This window comes from Rattus norvegicus, chromosome 8, assembly GCF_021556685.1.
Source record: "Rattus norvegicus strain SHRSP/BbbUtx chromosome 8, alternate assembly SHRSP_T2T, whole genome shotgun sequence".
In the NCBI taxonomy this organism is placed as follows: Eukaryota; Metazoa; Chordata; class Mammalia; order Rodentia; family Muridae; genus Rattus; species Rattus norvegicus.
Genome location: NC_141541.1, coordinates 60,833,718 through 60,851,316, shown reverse-complemented (window position 1 = coordinate 60,851,316; position 17,599 = coordinate 60,833,718). Strand labels below are relative to the sequence as shown.

At 40.9% G+C, this 17,599-nt stretch overlaps 1 long non-coding RNA gene across 3 annotated transcripts in view; it reads left to right on the top strand.

Moving 5' to 3' along the window:
* The window catches only part of LOC102551665 (uncharacterized), a 62,996-nt gene that overhangs the window by 35,261 nt on the left and 10,136 nt on the right, over nt 1-17,599 (top strand). The window contains exons 3-4 of one of the 3 annotated variants that reach the window (XR_015627269.1): nt 953-1,041; nt 2,340-2,624. The exons of the other annotated variants lie outside the window; for them this stretch is intronic. This is a non-coding gene — a long non-coding RNA (uncharacterized LOC102551665). The remainder of the gene's footprint in view (nt 1-952; nt 1,042-2,339; nt 2,625-17,599) is intronic. 3 annotated transcript variants of the gene reach the window in all.

The following is a 17,599-nucleotide window of genomic DNA, read 5'->3' as shown; positions in this document are numbered from 1 at the left end:
TTAGAGAGCTTCCGAAATACAGTTCCCATAGCAACTGTACAAAAGTGGCAATAAGAAGCAGTGCTTGTGGAATTTATTTTATCTCCTTTGCCTGACTTCCTTTAGTCCCATCTCATATTCCCCTAGGCTCTGGCCATCTGGGCATGCTCTTTTTTTCTTAGCAGTTTTTCTCCCTCCAGGAAAGAGCTCCATTTAAAATGTTCTTTCTTACTTGGCTCTGACAGACAGATTGAGATTGTCATCCACATTGGTGAGCTTCAGTCCGTTGAGTCCCTAGTGAAATCCTCCCTCGCTGGCCCCTTTCTGGCTCACTTTTCTGGGTTCCTGTGCTTTGGATTATGGAGTTTATTGCAAGAGGGATTAAGATTTTTAGCCTCAAGATCTGTTCTAGGTGACTTCTCCCAGGAAGAGGCTCATCGGTTTACACACTGCTGCTCCAATTACTCAGAGGAAGAAATGCAAGCTCGACGCTTCACCTTCCTCTTTCCCATCACCTTTCTTATCTCCACCGATGAGGGGATTTACGGAGTGATGTGATTCAGCCTTCTTTATTGATCTGTATCTTGACACACATGTTCATCTTCTGATTCCCTAAAATGTCTTCATTAGCACCTCACTGAACTTTCTTCTTTAAATAGGTATGTGACAGAGCAGAACAGGCTGCCTCAGCCAGAGCCATTTCATGACTTACGGAAGAACTTATTTCACAAATTTACAAAAAAAAAAAAAAAAAAAAAAAAACTCCTTAAGAATTACGTCAGTGCTATTTCTGACACTCATGTAAGGGGTGATTCTGAATCACACAAGTAGCTACTGTCTCTCTTAAGTGTTCCTCCTAAGCTAGATGTCTAATTTGTATGCTTTAACATGAAGTCTTCTGAAACTTCATTCTAATTTTCTTTTAAATGTATGCCCAAACAAGAAAGCCACAAGAGCCTTCTTTTTCATCTAGGTGGTGGCACCTGCCTTTAATCCTACGATTTGGAGAGTAGCGGCAAGAGGATCAGGATTTTCAAGACCTTGACGACATGGTAGCTTGAGGTCTGCCTGGGCTATATGACAGTTTTTCTTAGAAATAATCTTCTTCTGCTAAAATGGTTTGTTCAGTGGCCCCTCAAACACTTTGCCTTTTATAGTTGCCTGTTGTTACTCATGTCATGCCTTTAGGCATGTCAAAGTCTTCCTCTTCACTCGCCATTTAAAATCATAGTTCATGTTAAAGCTAACTTTGAACATATTAGCATGTGTGTTAGGTAGTCGTTAGTTGTATTAGGTGTGTTGCTGCTAACTAATAAACCAGCACGAAAGTCCATGGCTTAACACAACACACTTTATTCTTATCCCTGAGGACCTGTTGGACTAGTCATCTACAATTACAGTGCTGGAGATTGAACCCCAGGCCACAATCATGGCAGAATAGCATCTGGCACCCTATCGTTGAGCTATATCCCAGCTGGGGGGCCATATTAATAAATGGACTTGATTAATCTGAAATGTGCTCTGCTGGGCTGTTCTACTTCATGGTAAGGGTCTGAGTCCAGTTTGAAGAGGCACAGTAACTGGGGGAATGTTCTCCTGCCCAGCCATAGAAGTAGAAAACAAAACACAATACTCAAAACCAACAAGCCAAGTACATGAGTACTATTTTGAGGCTTCAGGTCAAATCATATTTTCTAAAATTCAATGACTAAAGAAAGGTGTGTGTGGCCAAGCCCGTGATCAGGCTGAGCAGAGAGATTACTCTGCCACTGTGGAAATGGGAAGGAGAACAAGGATTCGGTGAAGATGATGCTTATTGGTGCATCACTCTCTAGATGTGGAAATGCTCACTTCCATTGTCATAACTTCCCCACCCAGGCATATAATCACCCCCTTGAGGTCCTTACAGCATAGAAAAGGGTAGCATTGTATTTAGTTTATTATCATTGATCTCTAATCCATCTCCTACATTGATACCTGAACCATTTCACTGCATATTGTAACATCTTTAACTCCCACAAGAATCAGCAAAAACTTAAGAAGTAGAAGGTATATAGAATATATATATGTATATGTATATGTATATGTATATATATATATACATATATATATATATATATATTTCCTCCCACTGTCTGTAACATAGCTTCCCCTGTAATGAATAGCTCCTACTGCAATGGGACATTTGCTGTGACTGATGAACTTTCATTGACAAACATCATTCAAAGGCCATAGTCACACTTGGTGTTGTATTCTCTGGGTGTTGACAAATTTAAGATAGTCCATACACACCATTATAATACCATTTTATTGCCCTAAAAATCTTGTTTTCTCTGTTTATTTCTGTTCCTTTCCCACAGCCCCCCGGAAACCACTGGCATCTTTACTGGGCTCATAGTTTTGATTCTTCGAGGATGTCATGTAGCTGGAATCAGATAATGTGCAGCCTTCTTAGCATGGCTTCTCTTCTTTAGTAATACACGTCTACAGTTTCCCATGTGTTTTGTCAAGGCTCAATAGTTCATTTAGTTTTAGTGATGAGCAACACTTCGCTACTTCTCCAGGCAGTGGTAATCACCCAGATGTATTAGCTTGTTTGGTTATCTACTGATGGAAGACAGCTTTGATGAAAGTCCACCTGACAGGTTTGTATGTTACCCTAATTTTCATCTCTCTTTGGTGAAATAGCAAGACGCGCATGTTTTAGATTGTAGAGTAAAAATATCATTAGTCTGTTAGGAATCTACCCCACTGTCGCCCAGTGTATCTCCCATTCTGCATTGCTTAAGCACCCGAGAAGCTTCTCGTCATGCTGCGCCTGTGCTCCATGCAGGTCATCAGGGTGCTGAATCTTTCTAATAGATGCAAGGTGAGGTTTTATTCTTTGCTCTGTATCTCCAGATACCGGATGTGGTACCTGGGTCATGGCTTATTGCTCATTTGCAGCCCGCTTCAAACCTTCACACGCACTGCACACCCACAGCCAGTGCAGCAATAGGATTAGAAACTGTGAGAGTTGTTCTGGAATGATCTGGATGGGACCGGCTTCAAGAGCACCACTAGTTTGCAATAGGCAGCCAGTGATTATTTCCAAATTCCCAGGCATTTAAAGAGCTGCGTAGCTATGCAGCTGGGTAGAGGTGGTTAATCAGGGCAGAAGAATAAGTGGTAGAATTGTTATTTGGATTTCAAAACCCAAAGCCCCCCAAAAATGAGAGCCACTTATGAGATTTTCTTGGATGTCATTTGAGTCTATGCAAGGACAAAGCATTGGCTCTCTATTTTCACCTCTGCAGAAGTAATTGTAGTAAGGATAGTGCCTGTGGTTGTAGTCTCTGAGCAGTCACTTAGTTGTCATGACAATAGATTCCCTTTTCCTTTTCACTCTGTCTTCTTTATGGCACAGAATTCGGGTATCTCCTTGGGAGAATGTTTGAGTAGCATAATGCCAAGTTGCAGTGCCTTTGATGGGCTGTGGTGCAATCAGGATTGCCTCTTACAGCTGTACTGTTGATCATCCCTTACACATCCTTGTCAGGGTTTTGTTCACACGGAGAAAGTTAGGCCCCCTGGGGAACTCTCAGCTGCAAGCCATTGTAGTCATGGCATAGGTTTGAAGGTAAGATAGATCTGAGTTGAATCCTAACTCCGCTCCTTGATTTCCTTGTAACCACATTTTGTAGTCACACAGAACCTCAATTCATTTATCTGAGAAACTCACCTTTAGCAATTTATTTTTTTAAAATGGTATATATTGCTAATAATGTACTTAGGAAATAGTTATAGAATATGTTCAACAATGCATATTTTATGTAAAATGTACTTGGTGAATATTGATGTACATCTTACCCATCCATCATTCTAGTCCTGACTCCTATGAATGTCTACTTCCTATGGGCACTTTCATTTCCCCTGATTATATCCTTTTTTTTTATTAACTTGAGTATTTCTTATATACATTTCGAGTGTTATTCCCTTTCCTGGTGTCCGGGCAAACATCCCCCTCCCCCCTCACCTTCCTTATGGGTGTTCCCCTCCCAACCCTCCCCCCATTGCCACCCTCCCCCCCCCCACAGTCTAGTTCACTGGGGGTTCAGTCTTAGCAGGACCCAGGGCTTCCCCTCCCACTGGTGCTCTTACTAGGATATTCATTGCTACCTATGAGGTCAGAGTCCAGGGTCAGTCCATGTATAGTCTTTAGGTAGTGGCTTAGTCCCTGGAAGCTCTGGTTGCTTGACATTGTTGTACATATGGGGTCTCGAGCCCCTTCAAGCTCTTCCAGTTCTTTCTCTGATTCCTTCAACGGGGGTCCTATTCTCAGTTCAGTGGTTTGCTGCTGGCATTCGCCTCTGTATTTGCTGTATTCTGGCTGTGTCTCTCAGGAGCGATCTACATCCGGCTCCTGTCGGTCTGCACTTCTTTGCTTCATCCATCTTGTCTAATTGGGTGGCTGTATATGTATGGGCCACATGTGGGGCAGGCTCTGAATGGGTGTTCCTTCAGTCTCTGTTTTAATCTTGCCTCTCCCTTCCCTGCCAAGGGAATTCGTTTTCCTCATTTAAAGAAGGAGTGAAGCATTCACATTTTGATCATCCGTCTTGAGTTTCGTTTATTCTAGGGATCTAGGGTAATTCAAGCATTTGGGCTAATAGCCACTTATCAATGAGTGCATACCATGTATGTCTTTCTGTGATTGGGTTAGCTCACTCAGGATGATATTTTCCAGTTCCAACCATTTGTCTACGAATTTCATAAACTCGTTGTTTTTGATAGCTGAGTAATATTCCATTGTGTAGATGTACCACATTTTCTGTATCCATTCCTCTGTTGAAGGGCATCTGGGTTCTTTCCAGTTTCTGGCTATTATAAATAAGGCTGCGATGAACATAGTGGAGCACGTGTCTCTTTTATATGTTGAGGCATCTTTTGGGTATATGCCCAAGAGAGGTATAGCTGGATCCTCAGGCAGTTCAATGTCCAATTTTCTGAGGAACCTCCAGACTGATTTCCAGAATGGTTTTACCAGTCTGCAATCCCACCAACAATGGAGGAGTGTTCCTCTTTCTCCACATCCTCACCAGCATCTGCTGTCACCTGATTTTTGATCTTAGCCATTCTCACTGGTGTGAGGTGAAATCTCAGGGTTGTTTTGATTTGCATTTCCCTTATGACTAAAGATGTTGAACATTTCTTTAGGTGTTTCTCAGCCATTCGGCATTCCACAGCTTTGAATTCTTTGTTTAGCTCTGAAACCCATTTTTTAATAGGGTTATTTGTTTCCCTGCGGTCTAACTTCTTGAGTTCTTTGTATATTTTGGATATAAGGCCGCTATCTGTTGTAGGATTGGTAAAGATCTTTTCCCAATCTGTTGGTTGCCGTTTTGTCCTAACCACAGTGTCGTTTGCCTTACAGAAGCTTTGCAGTTTTATGAGATCCCATTTGTCGATTCTTGATCTTAGAGCGTAAGCCATTGGTGTTTTGTTCAGGAAATTTTTTCCAGTGCCCATGTGTTCCAGATGCTTCCCTAGTTTTTCTTCTATTAGTTTGAGTGTGTCTGGTTTGATGTGGAGGTCCTTGATCCACTTGGACTTAAGCTTTGTACAGGGTGATAAGCATGGATCGATCTGCATTCTTCTACATGTTGCCCTCCAGTTGAACCAGCACCATTTGCTGAAAATGCTATCTTTTTTCCATTGGATGGTTTTGGCTCCTTTGTCAAAAATCAAGTGACCATAGGTGTGTGGGTTCATTTCTGGGTCTTCAATTCTATTCCATTGGTCTATCTGTTTGTCTCTGTACCAATACCATGCAGTTTTTATCACTATTGCTCTGTAATACTGCTTGAGTTCAGGGATGGTGATTCCCCCTGAAGTCCTTTTATTGTTGAGGATAGCTTTAGCTATCCTGGGTTTTTTGTTATTCCAGATGAATTTGCAAATTGTTCTGTCTAACTCTTTGAAGAATTGGATTGGTATTTTGATGGGGATTGCATTGAATCTGTAGATTGCTTTTGGTAAAATGGCCATTTTTACTATATTAATCCTGCCAATCCATGAGCATGGGAGATCTTTCCATCTTCTGAGGTCTTCTTCAATTTCTTTCCTCAGTGTCTTGAAGTTCTTATTGTACAGATCTTTTACTTGCTTGGTTAAAGTCACACCGAGGTACTTTATATTATTTGGGTCTATTATGAAGGGTGTCGTTTCCCTAATTTCTTTCTCGGCTTGTTTCTCTTTTGTATAGAGGAAGGCAACTGATTTATTTGAGTTAATTTTATACCCAGCCACTTTGCTGAAGTTGTTTATCAGCTTTAGTAGTTCTCTGGTGGAACTTTTGGGATCACTTAAATATACTATCATGTCATCTGCAAATAGTGATATTTTGACCTCTTCTTTTCCGATCTGTATCCCCTTGATCTCCTTTTGTTGTCTGATTGCTCTGGCTAGAACTTCAAGAACTATATTGAATAAGTAGGGAGAGAGTGGGCAGCCTTGTCTAGTCCCTGATTTTAGTGGGATTGCTTCAAGTTTCTCTCCATTTAGTTTAATGTTAGCAACTGGTTTGCTGTATATGGCTCTTACTATGTTTAGGTATGGGCCTTGAATTCCTATTCTTTCCAGGACTTTTATATGAAGGGGTGTTGAATTTTGTCAAATGCTTTCTCAGCATCTAATGAAATGATCATGTGGTTCTGTTCTTTCAGTTTGTTTATATAATGGATCACGTTGATGGTTTTCCGTATATTAAACCATCCCTGCATGCCTGGGATGAAGCCTACTTGATCATGGTGGATGATTGTTTTGATGTGCTCTTGAATTCGGTTTGCTAGAATTTTATTGAGTATTTTTGCGTCGATATTCATAAGGGAAATCGGTCTGAAGTTCTCTTTCTTTGTGGTGTCTTTGTGTGGTTTAGGTATAAGAGTAATTGTGGCTTCGTAGAAGGTATTCGGTAGTGATCCATCTGTTTCAATTTTGTGGAATAGTTTGGATAATATTGGTATGAGGTCTTCTATGAAGGTTTGATAGAATTCTGCACTAAACCCGTCTGGACCTGGGCTCTTTTTGGTTGGGAGACCTTTAATGACTGCTTCTATTTCCTTAGGAGTTATGGGGTTGTTTAACTGGTTTATCTGTTCCTGATTTAACTTCGGTACCTGGTATCTGTCTAGGAAATTGTCAATTTCCTGAAGATTTTCAAGTTTTGTTGAATATAGGTTTTTATAGTAAGATCTGATGATTTTTTGAATTTCCTCTGAATCTGTAGTTATGTCTCCCTTTTCATTTCTGATTTTGTTAATTTGGACGCACTCTCTGTGTCCTCTCGTTAGTCTGGCTAAGGGTTTATCTATCTTGTTGATTTTCTCAAAGAACCAACTTTTGGTTCTGTTGATTCTTTCTATGGTCCTTTTTGTTTCTACTTGGTTGATTTCAGCTCTGAGTTTGATTATTTCCTGCCTTCTAAACCTCCTGGGTGTATTTGCTTCTTTTTGTTCTAGATCTTTTAGGTGTGCTGTCAAGCTGCTGACATATTGTCTTTCCTGTTTCTTTCTGCAGACACTCAGCGCTATGAGTTTTCCTCTTAGCACAGCTTTCATTGTGTCCCATAAGTTTGGGTATGTTGTACCTTCATTTTCATTAAATTCTAAAAAGTTTTTAATTTCTTTCTTTATTTCTTCCTTGACCAGGTTATCATTGAGTAGAGCATTGTTCAATTTCCACGTATATGTGGGCATTCTTCCCTTATTGTTATTGAAGACCAGTTTTAGGCCGTGGTGGTCCGATAGCACGCATGGGATTATTTCTATCTTTCTGTACCTGTTGAGGCCCGTTTTTTGACCAATTATATGGTCAGTTTTGGAGAAAGTACCATCAGGAGCTGAGAAGAAGGTATATCTTTTTGCTTTAGGATAGAATGTTCTATAAATATCCGTTAAGTCCATTTGGCTCATGACTTCTCTTAGTCTGTCGATATCTCTGTTTAATTTCTGTTTCCATGATCTGTCCATTGATGAGAGTGGGGTGTTGAAATCTCCCACTATTATTATGTGAGGTGCAATGTGTGTTTTGAGCTTTAGTAAGGTTTCTTTTACGTATGTAGGTGCCCTTGTATTTGGGGCATAGATATTTAGGATTGAGAGTTCATCTTGGTGGATTTTTCCTTTGATGAATATGAAGTGTCCTTCCTTATCTTTTTTGATGACTTTTAGTTGAAAATTGATTTTATCTGATATTAGAATGGCTACTCCATCTTGCTTCTTCTGACCATTTGCTTGGAAAGTTGTTTTCCAGCCTTTCACTCTGAGGTAGTGTCTGTCTTTGTCTCTGAGGTGTGTTTCCTGTAGGCAGCAGAATGCAGGGTCCTCGTTGCGTATCCAGTTTGTTAATCTATTTCTTTTTATTGGGGAGTTGAGGCCATTGATGTTGAGAGATATTAAGGAATAGTGATTATTGCTTCCCGTTATATTCATATTTGGATGTGAGGTTATGTTTGTGTGCTTTCATTCTCTTTGTTTTGTTGCCAAGACGATTAGTTTCTTGCTTCTTCTAGGGTATAGCTTGCCTCCTTATGTTGGGCTTTACCATTTATTATCCTTTGTAGTGCTGGATTTGTAGAAAGATATTGAGTAAATTTGGTTTTGTTATGGAATATCTTGGTTTCTCCATCTATGTTAATTGAGAGTTTTGCAGGATACAGTAACCTGGGCTGGCATTTGTGTTCTCTTAGGGTCTGTATGACATCAGTCCAGGATCTTCTGGCCTTCATAGTTTCTGGCGAGAAGTCTGGTGTGATTCTGATAGGTCTGCCTTTATATGTTATTTGATTTTTTTCCCTTACTGCTTTTAATATTCTTTCTTTATTTTGTGTGTTTGGTGTTTTGACAATTATGTGACGGGAGGTGTTTCTTTTCTGGTCCAATCTATTTGGAGTTCTGTAGGCTTCTTGTATGTCTATGGGTATCTCTTTTTTTAGGTTAGGGAAGTTTTCTTCTATGATTTTGTTGAAGATATTTACTGGTCCTTTGAGCTGGGAGTCTTCACTCTCTTCTATACCTATTATCCTTAGGTTTGATCTTCTCATTGAGTCCTGGATTTCCTGTATGTTTTGGACCATTAGCTTTTTCCGCTTTACATTATCTTTGACAGTTGAGTCAATGATTTCTATGGAATCTTCTGCTCCTGAGATTCTCTCTTCTATCTCTTGTATTCTGTTGGTGAAGCTTGTATCTACAGCTCCTTGTCTCTTCTTTTGGTTTTCTATATCCAGGGTTGTTTCCATGTGTTCTTTCTTAATTGCTTCTATTTCCATTTTTAATTCCTTCAACTGTTTGATTGTGTTTTCCTGGAATTCTTTCAAGGATTTTTGCGATTCCTCTCTGTAGGCTTCTACTTGTTTATTAATGTTTTCCTGTGTTTCTCTAAGGGAGTTCTTCACGTCTTTCTTGAAGTCCTCCAGCATCATGATCAAATATGATTTTGAAACTAGATCTTGCTTTTCTGGTGTGTTTGGATATTCCATGTTTGTTTTGGTGGGAGAATTGGGCTCCGATGATGCCATGTAGTCTTTGTTTCTGTTGCTTGGGTTCCTGCGCTTGCCTCTCGCCATCAGATTATCTCTAGTGTTACTTTGTTCTGCTATTTCTGACAGTGGCTAGACTGTCCTATAAGCCTGTGTGTCAGGAGTGCTGTAGACCTGTTTTCCTCTCTTTCAGTCAGTTATGGGGACAGAGTGTTCTGCTTTCGGGCGTGTAGTTTTTCCTCTCTACAGGTCTTCACCTGTTCCTGTGGGCCTGTGTCTTGAGTTCACCAGGCAGCTCTCTTGCAGCAGAAAAGTTGGTCTTACCTGTGGTCCCGAGGCTCAAGTTCGCTCGTGGGGTGCTGCCCACGGGCTCTCTGCAGCGGCAGCAACCAGGAAGATATGCGCCGCCCCTTCTGGGAGCTTCAGTGCACCAAGGTTCCAGATGGCCTTTGGTGTTTTCCTCTGGCGTCCGAGATGTGTATGCAGAGTGCAGTCTCTTCTGGTTTCCCAGGCGTGTCTGCCTCTCTGAAGGTTTAGCTCTCCCTCCCACGGGATTTGGGTGCAGAGAACTGTTTATCGGGTCTGTTTCCTTCAGGTTCCGGCGGTGTCTCAGGCAGGGGTCCTGCTGCTCCTGGGCCCTCCCCCATGGGAGCCCAGAGGACTTATACAGTTTCTCTTGGGCCAGGGATGTGGGCAGGGGTGGGCAGTGTTGGTGGTCTCTTCTGCTCTGCAGCCTCAGGAGTGCCCACCTGACCAGGCGGTTGGGTCTCTCTCTCACGGGGTCTGGGAGCAGGGAGCTGCTCCCCTGATTATATCCTTTATGCACTCAGGTTTTTAAATTTTTATTCAACATTACAAATCATTAATCATACAATTAATTAAAAACCACAGGAATAGGTATATATGTGCAGTAACATATATTTCTCAGAGGCCCATTAATATTTATCTTTATAATAAGCTTTAAAAAATCTGTAACTGTAGAATTTCTTACTCTAGAGATGACCAAACTTAATTTCCATCTAGCTCAATGGTTTTCAGCTGAGGGTAATTTCTCTTCCCTCATCAGCATTTGACAACTAGACAATACTGAAGACTTTTTTTTTATTGTCATGATATAATAGGGGACATAATACTGACATCTTAAGGAAACCTAACTGCTTTCACTTCCAGGGGTCAAAAGCCTGGCATATTTTTCTATATTCCACATTGCACAGGACAACTACTGTACCCACAGAAACATTTCTTGTCCCAAATTTAAGTAGAACCATAATTAAGAATTCCAAGAATCCAGTTGGAAGAAGAGGTCCTTCATGTGAAGAGAAGTCTTTGCCTAAATTCCACTCTTATCATAAAAATGACACCGAATTCAGACAGGGTGTAGTTACCCAATGGTTGTTGAACAATTTTTAGTAATTGTTCAATTATACTAATTGTTCGACATTAAAACTATAAAATGTTTTAAAATGCGGTTCATCCATTTATTGTGGATATGTAAGCTTGTACAGCCACTATGGAAATCAGTGTGGCAGATCCTCAGAAAGATGAAAATTGATCTACTTCAAGATCCAGCTATACCACTTCTAGGTATATATCTGAAGGATACTTTATCCTTTTACAAAGGTCCCTGTTCAGCCATGTTTATTACTGTTCTATTCATAATAGCCACAAATTAGAAACAATCTAGATGTCTCTCAACAGATGAATTGATAAAGAAAATATGACACATTTATACAATGGAATGCTACATAGCAATTAAAAAATGAAAGCATGAAATTCATAGGTAAATGAAGAAAAAAACCATCCTGAGTGAGGTAACCCAGGAAGACAACTGTGCTATGTACTCACTTCTATGTGGATATCAGCTGCTAAGTCAATGGTAATGAAGCTACAATCCATAGAACTATGGAGCTTTGGTACAGGGTAAGATACCTAGGAAAGTATAGATAGATCTCCCTAGGAAGGGGAAATAAAATAGATGATTATGGATAGAGAGCGAAGAGTGAGGGAATGGAATGGGAGGATCAAGTAGGGAGAGGGAGGGAGGAGGAATGTAAGGAAGGGAATATAGGGAGATACAACTAAAATCTATGATCACTTGAAGATTAGTATGGAAACCTAATACAGTAATAAATATATCTATATATATTTATATATTCTACTATGAGAATACAGCCATAAAATGACTCCTAATGACATTCTGCTATACTCATAGACCTGTGCCTTCCTCAGCCATTATCAGAGAAGCTTCCTCCTCCTGCAGCAGTAGATGGGAACAAATAGAGAGACCCACAGCCATACAATATGCAGAAAGCGAGAGACCTTGGAATACTCAGCCCTAAACAGAAGGTGTCCATCAAAACCCATGGGAACTGCAGAAGAGAAGATGGGAAGACTGTAAGAACCATAGGGTATGAGGAGACCAAGGAGACGAGGCCATCTAGGTCAACATGATCGAAGCCCACGTGAACTCACAGAGACTGCAGCAGCATGCACAGGGCTGCACAGGGCTGCACCAGACAGGATCCTAGAGGTGAAAGGAGCACTTCAGGCATGCCCCATCACTAACCCAGCAGCCATATTTTTTGATAATCATTTGCTAATGAAAATTTAATGTTCTCAAAGAGGGTCTCACTGAAGAAACAAACTACTCTTAAGGATCAGTCACATGCCCAGTAGTAGTTGCCCATCAGAAAACGAATTCAACCACATCTTTGGAGGCTCCATGTTTTTCATAACATCATGTCAGGGAGTTTCTGTTTTATTTTGTACTTTTTCCATTTTTTTTACTTTTATTCTATCTCTGTCTGTCTGTCTGTCTGATTGTCCCTCCCTCTCTTCCTCTCTTCTTCCCCCTCCATGGGTCCTATGGGTCCTTCTCTTATGTATTATGACTTCTAATTTTGGGTTTCTACAGGATACCTCAGTGTGCAAATGAATGGGTCTCTGCTTCTATAGCTGTTTCTTTGCCTTTTCATGGGCTTTCCCCTTCTATACACTTGTATTGTTCTAGTCCAACTCCTTAGACAGTTGTTTGATTTTAATGGGAGACAGAAAAGGGGCGGATCCTGATGGGAGCAGAGGTGGTGAGGGAACTGGTAGGAGCAGATAGAAGGGAAAACGTAATAAAGACATATTATATGAGGAAAAGTCAATTTTCAATAGAAGGGGGAAGATGTGGTCTTGGTTAATTATATAATCATAAGAAGCGGAAGGCCTGGCCCTTGCCTTTCATCACTCACAGTCAAAGGTGAGTGAGTCAGAAGGTTTTGGCAGAGACTGTTGACAGCACTCTTACTCTGAAGCCGCTCTATAACCCAGATGAAACACAAACACGAGTTAGCAGCATAAACCCTGGCCCGAGCTCTCTCCGCTTCTCAGGTCAGCTTTCCTGTGCATGAGTTCTCAGTTGCTGGTCAACCCCTGGACAGTTGAGATAATTGAACAATTCTCATAGCCAGTAGTCAGATGTCATGGCGAGCTGGCAGACCCGCTCTTCCTGCTCTAATTCCTCCTCTCCTTTCACCTCTTACCATGAGCAGTGTGATGAGCCCTCCTTGTATGTTACAAATGTCATTTGGCAACGATAAATCCAAGTACGGGACCTGGCCATGCAGAATTATTAGACTTAATCTATGACAGGTTGTGGCAAACTGTAGAATTTTGCTGAATTACACGAAACGGGTAGTTGGGAAGTAAAATCTGACAGGCAATGTACATTCAAAGAGAAAAATAATGTAGTCTGGCTACTTGTTTGCCACATCTATTTCCCCTTGTGTCACCCACAGCAAGGTCACATCTAGCTTCTTTTGCAGTGAGGCGGGGTCTGGTGCAGCATGGGACAGAATGATAATTGCCGGTGTAGCCTAGGCACAGTGAGAAAATTTTCATACTGCTTCCAACTGGATTTGGAAGCTTAGGGCGATCTTGAAAGCTACACATTGAAGGCTGAAGTTCTCCCGTTTCTAAGTAATATAACAGGAAATCTTTGAGAAGCAAGAATATATCCAGGGTCCCGGGTGGAAGAAGGCTAGAGAGGCACAAGACATGAGCTGACAGGCCGCAGGGCAGACGAAGATACAAGAAGGCATCGGTGACCACGAATGAAGGGTACATGTGCTCGGTTTTCTTCATCAGGCATCACTATTAAGCTCTTTGTCAGCTGTGTCTGACAGGTATGATCCCCTTATGGACAGCTGTTGGAATTGCTGAAAAGGTACTTGATAAACTCATGAGACTAGGAAATAATTTTATGAACACACCCCAGCAGAAAGCATGCCTTTCCCTCTGAGAAGCCTGGTGTCAGCGGCAGGTGTCACGCCTTCCACAGCCTACGCCTCTCTAGACATCCTCTCGTTCTGCTCAAATACTTTTCCTTTGTTATGCTCCTTAAGGTACCAAAGAAGTCTTTAAAACACAGAACACAAAAAACAAAGAGTAGGCATGCTGGGGAAAGGAACAAGCAGGTCTTTTTGTGAACTTTCCATTGCAGGCACCCTTGGGTTTTAATTAGGAACAGCCTCTTTCCCCCAACTTCAACCGCAGTTTCCCGAGAAACACAGGTGCCCACAGAAATAACCTGGAAATGGCCTTGGAACTTGTTTAATGTCACTACCTAATCACTTCCCTAAATGTCACTGATTCAGAGTGCTCTTTTTATATTAGGTTTCTCACTTGCTTCTCTTTGATCCCAGGTAGGAGACCCCACTTCATTTGCAAGGGAGAACAGACCTTTCCCCTGCTTGGTCCCACCCTGCCTTTCTCCCTAGTGTTTTAGGACAAGCTCCAGGCAGAAAACACTCAAAAGACCGTGTAACATTCCTATATCACTAAGGAAAATGTTGGCAACTGAGATTCCTTTATTTGCTAAAAATTGGAGTTTTAATATATAAGATATACTTTATGCCTCTTCTGTAATACTGGCAGTGTACCTGCTCTTTGGCCTTTGAACTCAGATCTCTTGAAATGTCTAAGGGTAAATGTGGGACCTCTCAGAGCCTCTCTACTTTCTGGAAACATCTCACCGGCATAACTGATTTTTGTTTCTTTCTTCAACTTCAGGCATTAACCAAGGCTTTTATTCTCTGAGTATTTCTCCAACCTATTGATAGAGTTTAGTGTTGGATTTAAATATGCCACAAAATGAGAGTAGAGCGGAATCCATTCTTTGGAGCTTTAGCATAAAGGGATACTATAAATGGTGTGGGGGAAGGACAGCTATGTGAGAAGCTTACTCTGTCCATCTTTTTCTCAAGACTTCACCTTTACATTGGTTTAAATACGTTTGCATCTTTTTCTCTTCTTGAAATTTAATGTAAATAAATGTGTTCCCTCTCGTGCACTTCTTTTGGTAAAATGATTTTTGTTTAGTAACACAGGGTAAGCATGGCAAGACTCAGCAGGAGGGCAAAACAAGGCTTTTCTCAAACAGACTGCTTCTACGGTCTACTCAGCAACATCAAATGCTGCCAGTCTGTGGGACTCAGAGATGGGTAGGATCAGTGCCTGCATCTCTGTGAGTTCTATGAAGATGTTTCATCTTGCTGCTAATGGGGGAAGTGTAAATTAAAACAACCATGAGCTAGGAAGATAAAGGAATCAAAACATTTCATCACAATAACTGAGTGACTCACACAGGAAGCCAGCAGGAGCAGAAGAAAAGTAGAACAAGAGAGCTGTGAGGCAGAAAGAGAGAGAGAGAGAGAAAGAGAGAGAGAGAGAGAGAGAGAGAGAGAGAGAGAGAGAGAGAGAACTATGAAATAAGAACAACATGCCAATCCCTATCAAGATGACCTTGAGCATAATTGAGTTAAACTTCCCAATCAAAGGAAAAGATAGCAGGACACATAAATATATAAGAAATATATAAGACCAATTATTTGCTGTGTCACAAGAAACACTCGTTGTACTTAGAGACACAGGCTCTAAAGATCAGGGGAAGACGGGTTTCAAAAATGGTGACAAAGCAGAGCTCTGTGAGAGCCAGGATTCCATCAGCAAAATAGACTGTAAGAACTGCCACCAGAGACAAAGGCCAGTGGGATACTTTATTATAACTATGAAACAATTGTGTGTGTGTGTGTGTGTGTGTGTGTGTGTGTGTGTGTGTGTGTGTAAGTATCTATGTACTCAACCTCAGAGCAACCGATGAATAAAGTAAATGTTGATAGGAATTAGGAGAAAAGTAGATCAGAAATAGCAATGGGAGTCTCTAATGCTCTGTTTTAACAATGGAGGGCTGAGACAGAAAATCATTTAGGAAACATTAGATGCCATGTTAACTTCAATCCTAAGAGAGACTTAAGCGGAGTATTGAGTATTCCAAGGATGTCATCAGAAATGCTCTTCTTAAGCCTACATGGAGCATGTTTATTAGGTCACAAAGCAAATTCTAACAAGCTTTAGAAGATTAAAAGGACATCAAACATCTTTTCTGACCACCATGGCACAAAATTAGATATCTGTAACAGGGGAACTGGACAAGGCACATATTGTAGAAATTAAACACATTGTTTTTGAGCAACCAAAGATCCAAAGAAACCAGCAATTCAAAATTTAAGTTGCTTTGAGGTGAATGAAAACGGAAGCACAATATTCGCAAGCCTAAGGAGTGCAGCTAGAGCAATCATTAGACGTGCTCTTCTAGTGCTAAATAAAGCGCACATGAAGGAGAAAATACAGAAGCAATCTGTTGTTCTATATGAGGGAGCTAGAGAGTAAAGAAACAAATCAAAGTCAGAAGAATGGAGAGATGGGAGCAGAAATCCATGAACAAGAGATGAACAGAACTATAGGAAAGACTGTTTAAACTGAGAGTTGAGATTGGGAAAATAAACAAAGCCAGCAGTTTTTAACTGAGCTAAGAAAAAAATACTCAGAAAAGTCAGCTAAAGTAAGAATTCGAAAGGGAGACATTATGCATCATATTAAGAACATACAAAAGATGCCAAAAGATTACCATGAAAAATTAGACATCAGTACCTGAGAGGACACAGAAGTGGATACATTCCTGTGTAGATGCTGCCTGCCAAGACTGGATCATGATGAAACAGGGAGTCTGATCATGCCAAGAACAAGTGAGATGCCCAAGTCGGTGATAAAAAGTATCCCACCAAAGAGAAGCCTAGAACTTGGTGCCTCATTGGTGACTTCTATAAAATATTTAAAGGGGAGTTGATATCAACTCCTCCCAAACTCTTCCAGACTCATTGTATGAACCAACATTACCCTGATCCAAAAGCCAGAGAAATTAAAGGCCAATCGCCATGAATAATAGGGAGGCAGATGTCCTTAATGAAGCAAGTTCATTATCACATTGAAAGGAACATACACCACAATGAAGTGGGGTTCATCCAAGGATACAAAGATAACTCACACATGCAGTCAATCACTGTGGTAAAGTGCATTAATAGAGTGAAAAATAAAACTCGAACACTTACCATATTAGAAACGAGTAATTTACTGTAATACAGTACATATTGAAAACTTCCTTTCAAAATCAGGAACAAGGCAAGGGTGTTCACTCTTGTTATTTCTATTCAACCCAGAACTAGAAGTCCTGGCCACACTAATTAGGAAAGAGGTAAATAGAAAGCACACATGGATCCCAGTTACCAGAGGGATGTACCTCAGATGTACCATGTCCTAGTTCTAGTCCCTGGCACCACCTAAACTGGGCATGGTGGCACGCCCTGTAGTCGGGAGGTGGATATATGTGGAGCACAAGTTTAGATTATCCTTGGTGACACAATGAGTCTGAGGCAAGCCTGGAACACATGAGACCTTGCCTCAAAACAAACAGAGTAAAAGAACAAACTCCAAACAATAGTCTGACTCAGAAGTCTGACTGCCCAGGACAGGCAGTGCGAGAAACTAATTCCTCTATGAAATCTGTCAGAACCCATGAATTCAATAAAGTTGCACAACGTAAATGCCAACACACAGCGCAGTTGCATCTCTATACAATAACAGTGAACCACTCAAAGGATGAATTGAGGAAAGGAGTGTGTCACTTCCAATACCATCAAAAAGAAGAAATACTTAGTAATAAGCATAACCGAGGAGTGAAAGACTTCTATCCTGAAAATCACAAACATCATTGAA